The following is a 6,363-nucleotide window of genomic DNA, read 5'->3' as shown; positions in this document are numbered from 1 at the left end:
TTTAGATAAGAAGGTTTTTTTTTTTTAATTCAAGGCATAAAATTTTCGGCGGCGACAGTATGATTTGAGAGTGATATTTTAACCTTTCCCACCCACGGGAATATTTGACATTAGGTATAAATTTTTCCAGAAAGGTTATAATAAGTGTTTTAGAAATGCCGACACCAAATGAGAAAAAGGTTCAACATGTTCGTAATTAAAATCTTGGTACAGTTCCATTAAATTTAATGAGATTACTTTTACAGAATAGGTAATTAAATATAATCCGTTAGCTCTTACCTTCGGGTTTCGGGGAAAATCGGAGAGATTCGTTAGTAGAAAATGACAATTGTCTTTTTGACTTAAATGCAAATCATCACGTGAAGAGTGCACTCGTTTTGTTTTCATTGATTTATATAGTGCAGTAGAAACCACCACTTACATATTTATTTTGTTTGTTATTTTTCGGAAATTGATTTCCATTGCGAGTTAACTTAAACTGGCTATTTCTGTAAATAGCCAATCACGGGAAATTGTTTATAATGTATACAAATATTTTGTAAAGAAGCTGAAAGTTTAAGAAAAGTATTGATCGTAAATTAATAAGGTTTAAGACCGAGTTATAGAGGCAACGGGGATTTCGCAAAGTACATTAAAAAAATATTAAACGAAAGCAGACCAAAAAAAATAATTTGACATAAGTACCCAAGAGAAGTAGATACAGTATAAAAACAGCTCTATATACTTCCAAATAAAAGTAGTGTGTTAAGGCGGGGTGTTCTCAATTTAAATTAACGATGGAAGAATTCGAAAATGCTGATATTTTTTTATTTGTATCATGACAAAAAGTCATATTGTATTAAACTTAGAAAAAGATAAAGATGCGTAATATTATTACAGTAAGGTTTGTTTTGTACTGATGGTTATTCTTTACTTACATAACTTTTTACGATAACTTCGAACAGTTTTGCAAGTTTATAACAGAACAGAACCGCATATCACGATCGCATATCATCGTCAATACCCGAGGCATGCTTCTAAAATCCGAAGGTTTTTTTAACAGCTCACGGAGTAGTTCTTTCCATTTTAAAAAGTAGAGTTTTGTCTAAATTATTTAATTATTTTCTTCCATGAACTTGTAAGGCTGCTTTTCCACCAGAGATGTGCGAGGATGTGTTTCATGCAAGGAATGAGTTTTTCATGAACTAAGCACCGCCTTAGTGGAAATAGCTGAGCGGAGCGAGGCAAGGTAAATTAAGCGTTTCTATTGGTTAGTGAAAAACACATTCCTCTCAACCAGAGAGCGGAATTTTCCTGGCATTTTTGACCTGTCATAGTGACTTCTCACTTATCGACTTCCGATATACATACATATATCAATACTTAACATAAGTACTGAAGAAGATTAAAAGTAGATGTAAACAAAAGGCGGCCTTAAGTTAAAGAGCGATCTCTTCCAATTAACTTTCGATCAGTAGAAAATGGGAAATACTCGAAGACATAATAATATGCAATGAACAATGAATGGATCACAAATTCTAATTTAATGATTTTAGTTCAGTTTTTTCTTTTCAATTTCATCTGAAATTCGTTTGTTGTAATGGTAACAAGTGTTCCAGTAATTTCTCTGTAAAAGATTTTCCGGTTTTAAACTAAGTACATCTTTTACAGTCAAATATCCATTTATATACGAAAAAGAACGCTCTACATAACATGATAATTTTTCGACAATCTAATTTAAAGTCTAATATATCGACATCATTTAGGTAGAGTCGATAAGTGAGAAGTCACTATGACAGGTGAAAAAATGCCATGAGAATTCCGCTCTCTGCTCGCAACACATTCTCACACATCTGTGGTTGAAACGCAGCCTAATAGTAGTGACTTTAGTTCTAATCATACAAAAAAATATGATTCAGTTTGTTTTATTTCGATTGAAAGAATTCGCTGGGTGCGCGACGACAGCGCTAACTAACGGTTACAATAACGTCTGACTTTGAAATATCAAATGGCTGGCTGTCATTACGAAGCATAAGTAAACAAACTTATAATTTCAATGAAATATCAAAATTTACATATATTCTATTCGATCATGTAAATCTATAGTGTCGATAATAACGTTGATCTATTTTATTTCCCGTCTAAAAATGTTAATTTCAGGACACGAACTTTCTCATGACTGTCTTCATGAAAAGTAAAGAAATAATCAAATGTAATCGAATAACATTTCATATATACCTATTGCAGACGATTATTTATGACTGTAGTAGGTCGTTATTAATGCAGACTTTTTGTGTATTTTTAGTTAAACATGGCCAAATTAATTATAAAATCTGTATTTCCAGCACACTATACGACATCGCTTTCCAACCACAAACAACAATAAAAGGAAAACAATTAGTTTTATTTGGCTAAAAGAAATCAAATGAGAAGATCAATTTACGATCGATCGATTTACGAGTCACACCATTGAAGCTCGTGTAATTCGTCAAATTTCAATGACATCGACGCCATACAAAACATCTTTCTTGTGGAAAATTATAGAATTTGTGATCACTGTTTTTGCTATTGTTCTTGCAGTTTACGCAGCAGGTTTCGTAAATCACGAAAAATGTTTACAATTTCATGAATAGACGCCAAATACTCCCACAAATGCAAATGAAACGTTTCATTATTCAAGAATGTTCTTCGTCCTTAAAATTTTCGCTTTAGTCTCAAAATATTAATTAAACTTGTTAAGTTTTAATTTAATTCGTAATGTATTTCATGGCTTAAATTTTTAACTAGAAGGACAAATACCTATCTCATATTTTATTTTATTAATGAAACAGTAATGTACTCATTCCAACTTTTTCAGATATATTACAGATAAATATACATTTGTGGGACGTAAGTGCATGAACTAGAGACGATTAACCCTTGAAAATATTTTTAGTTTAAGCTTTTTAGCTGTCTGTACTTGCATTGCGTACCAAATTTTCAGTCGATGCCATTAACTATTGAGGAGTTCTCTCATATTTGTTTAATGGGCATTTCTATCTACCGTAGTACCCTGACTTTATCTCTCCGATTTCAACAAAATTTGGAAGGTAGACTCAGTCTCTGATTTCGAGTTGGAAAAACAGGGTCTCCAGATGTGTCCCCAAAATATTGTATGGATGTGTCCGTTTTGTTACGAAAGTTATTAAGAAAAATGTGTAACAAAACGGACACATCCATACAATATTTTAGGGACACATCTGGAGACCCTGTTTCTCCAGCTCCGAATCATGGACTGAGGCAACCTTCCAAAGGGTTTAGCAGGCTAAGGAAGGACATGTGGCCCCTGTGAGGAATGGTTGAATTGGTGAATGTCAATTTTTTGTCGCCTTAATACTAGTAATCACTCCAACTTTCAGCCCTCTATCTTGAACTGTCACAGAGATAATCTCAAAAATGTGTTTCCTTAACATTTTTTTTCAAACTCGTTTTTCTCCTAATCCATAGCAGCTAAAGTATTGAAACAAAATCAAAGTTACGTAGTTTTTGTGAGAGTAACCAACAATTTTATATCAATAAAAATAAAAGATGACAATTTATTTTTTGACACCTTTTTTTAACAAGTCTTTTTGAGGGTACAACTTTGAAAAACATAACCCTCCTTCGGGCAGTCGGGTAAAAAAATCATAATAAATTGCAAATAGTATTAGCTACTACCATACGAAAAATCAATTGATTATAATTGGTGCAACATACTGAAAAAATCGGCCAAGAGCGTGTCGAACACGCCCAAAATAGGGTTCCGTAGCCATTACGAAAAAATTAAGTATATTTTTCTAAGGATTTCGTATTTTATACGGAATCTTCCAAGTTTAGGTATATTTCATACCTTAGGCTGCTATTTACTCATAAACTACTAATAATTCTCAAGCAAACTTAGGCGTTATAGTTTTCCTTGAAAGTTTGATATACTTACTACCATCCTGAATTTTTTCAAATTATTCCACTCACCGGTTTAGATTTTAGAGGGGGAGACGCTCGATTTTAATGAAAATTTGCACTTTAAAGTTGAATATTTCGCAAAAAAATCACTGATTCGAAAAACCGTCTTACCAAACCCCTAATGGTTTTAAAATACCTATCTAACGATACTCCACACTATAGGGTTGGATGAGAAAAAAAAATCACCCCCACTACGTCTATGGGAGGTAACCTAAAAAATTTTTTTTAGAATTTTTTATTTTACCATTTTGTCGGCATAGTTTACATATTATTATATATCCGTGCAAAATTACAGCTTTCTAGCATTGGTAGTCCCTGAGCAAAGCCGCGGACGGACAGACAGACAGACAAACAGACATGGCGAAACTATAAGGGTTCCGTTTTTGCCATTTTGGATCCGGAAGCAAAGCAAAAAGCAGTTCAGTAACCTTTTGTGACAGTTATACGTCAAATTCAAAATAATACACTCTTTTTGACTAGGCAACGAACATGAAACTTTAAAAGCGAACCTTCAGAAGGCTTGATACTTGAATACTTTCGTTAGTTTTTTTTTTTCAGTAGGTATGTTGTACCAAATATAATCAATTGATTTTTCGTATGGTAGTAGCTAATACTATTTTCAATTTATATGATATTATTAGAAAAAGGTGTCAAAAATAAATTGTTGTATTTTATTTTCATTTTTCAAGTATAAAATAAATAAAATTGAAGGGTATACTCTCACAAAAACTAGGTAGCTGTGATTTTGTTTCAATGCTTTAGCTGCTATAGATTAGGAGAAAAACGAATTGAAAAAAAATTAAAAGGAAACACATTTTTGACATTATCTCTGTGACAGTTCAAGATAGAGGGCTGGAAGTTGTGAGTGATTACTAATTATGAGGCGACCGACAATTCAACTATTCCTCACAGAGGGCCACATGTCCTTCTTAGCCTGCTAAACCATTTTGTTGAAATCGGAAAGATAAACTCAGGGTACAACGGTAGATAGAAATGCCCTAATTTCAAAGAATTTGTAGTCAAAATTAGAAATTGGCTAAAACGTACGTGTCAGGCTGAATTACCGAATGCTAGCTACGCGGGAGTGAACTATAAGCGAAGTTATGAGATACGGGTAAACGATTAAGAAATTTATTTGCTGCCCCTCCACTTTCCATAACGTCGACAGATCATTCCCATATTATTTTAGTTGATATAATTAAGTACCTGGTTTTATACGAATACTTCTTACTGATTAAACAATGGTGAAACTTTAAAGGCTGCCACAAAACAAGCAACTCGTAAAGCTCACGCTTTGCAGATTAAGCGGATTACTCCGAACGGATTACAATAACCAACAACACACCATTTAACTACGAGTAATGCTTGCTTACATAGAGATTTTACATTGTACATTTTAATCAAAAGAGTATCTCGGTTCATATAATACTAGAAGAGTAACGATTTCATGCCAACCCATTGCTTGATTCGATTCAAACGATTTGTAGATTATATCTACTTAATAAACTTGTTGTTTGATTTTCAGCCTATTACTTTAAGCGAGCAATTATTGTTACATGCCACAGAGATGGTATTTAGAGATTCAGGATGCGACTAAGATATGATTAGCAAGACCAAATAAATGAAATTCGGTCAATAAATTAAACTATCCATAATCATGATGCATGCAACTGCGTCGAAACATATGGAGCTCACTAAAAGTAGTCACGGTCTACCTTCAACTACATCCAGTAACATAAATGTCTATTCCAAAGCAACCTTTACGAAAAACCTAGTTGATGCTAAAGAAATAATAGGCTTCTTACACACTGCCACGTTTCCCGCGTCTCAGACCTCAGAAATGAGTGAGTAAGTGAGTTCATTATGTTCAGTGAGTGACCAATGTTCATATTTCGACATACATGGCATGTATAATTAGTTTCTTGGCAATTGCTCAAAAAACGATTTGATGACATTTTGTAGGTAGGTATCTGTTTCCAATTGACTTAGCTAGTTTTGTTCGTGACAGCAAAACTTTTTCGATAAAAAATTAAGAAAACATTTCTTGGAATCTGCTATTCTGGTGGAATATTGCGGACACATATTGTTAAAATATGTTTGTTTTGAATGTTTACTTCAGGAAAGTTTATTACGCTGGTTATCTAGAACTTTAAAAAAGTTATTTAAATTAGTGACACTGTAACGCAAACGCTTTCAGATGTTTGTTGTGAGAAAACTAACACTTGGACGGGACTCGAACCTGGGGGAGTGTTGAAAAGAATTAGAAAAAGTAAGTATAAGTATTGTTTCCTTTTAAAAAACACTGATATTTTTTTTGTTTCGTTATTTATAAAAAATAATAATAATAATAATATTATTTTTAAAAATACAAACTGAAATATAGATGCACAGAAAAAACAGAAA

This window comes from Choristoneura fumiferana, chromosome 23 (assembly GCF_025370935.1).
Source record: "Choristoneura fumiferana chromosome 23, NRCan_CFum_1, whole genome shotgun sequence".
Classification (NCBI taxonomy): domain Eukaryota; kingdom Metazoa; phylum Arthropoda; class Insecta; order Lepidoptera; family Tortricidae; genus Choristoneura; species Choristoneura fumiferana.
The sequence above is the reverse complement of the archived record's forward strand: the minus strand, read 5'-3'. Positions refer to the sequence as shown.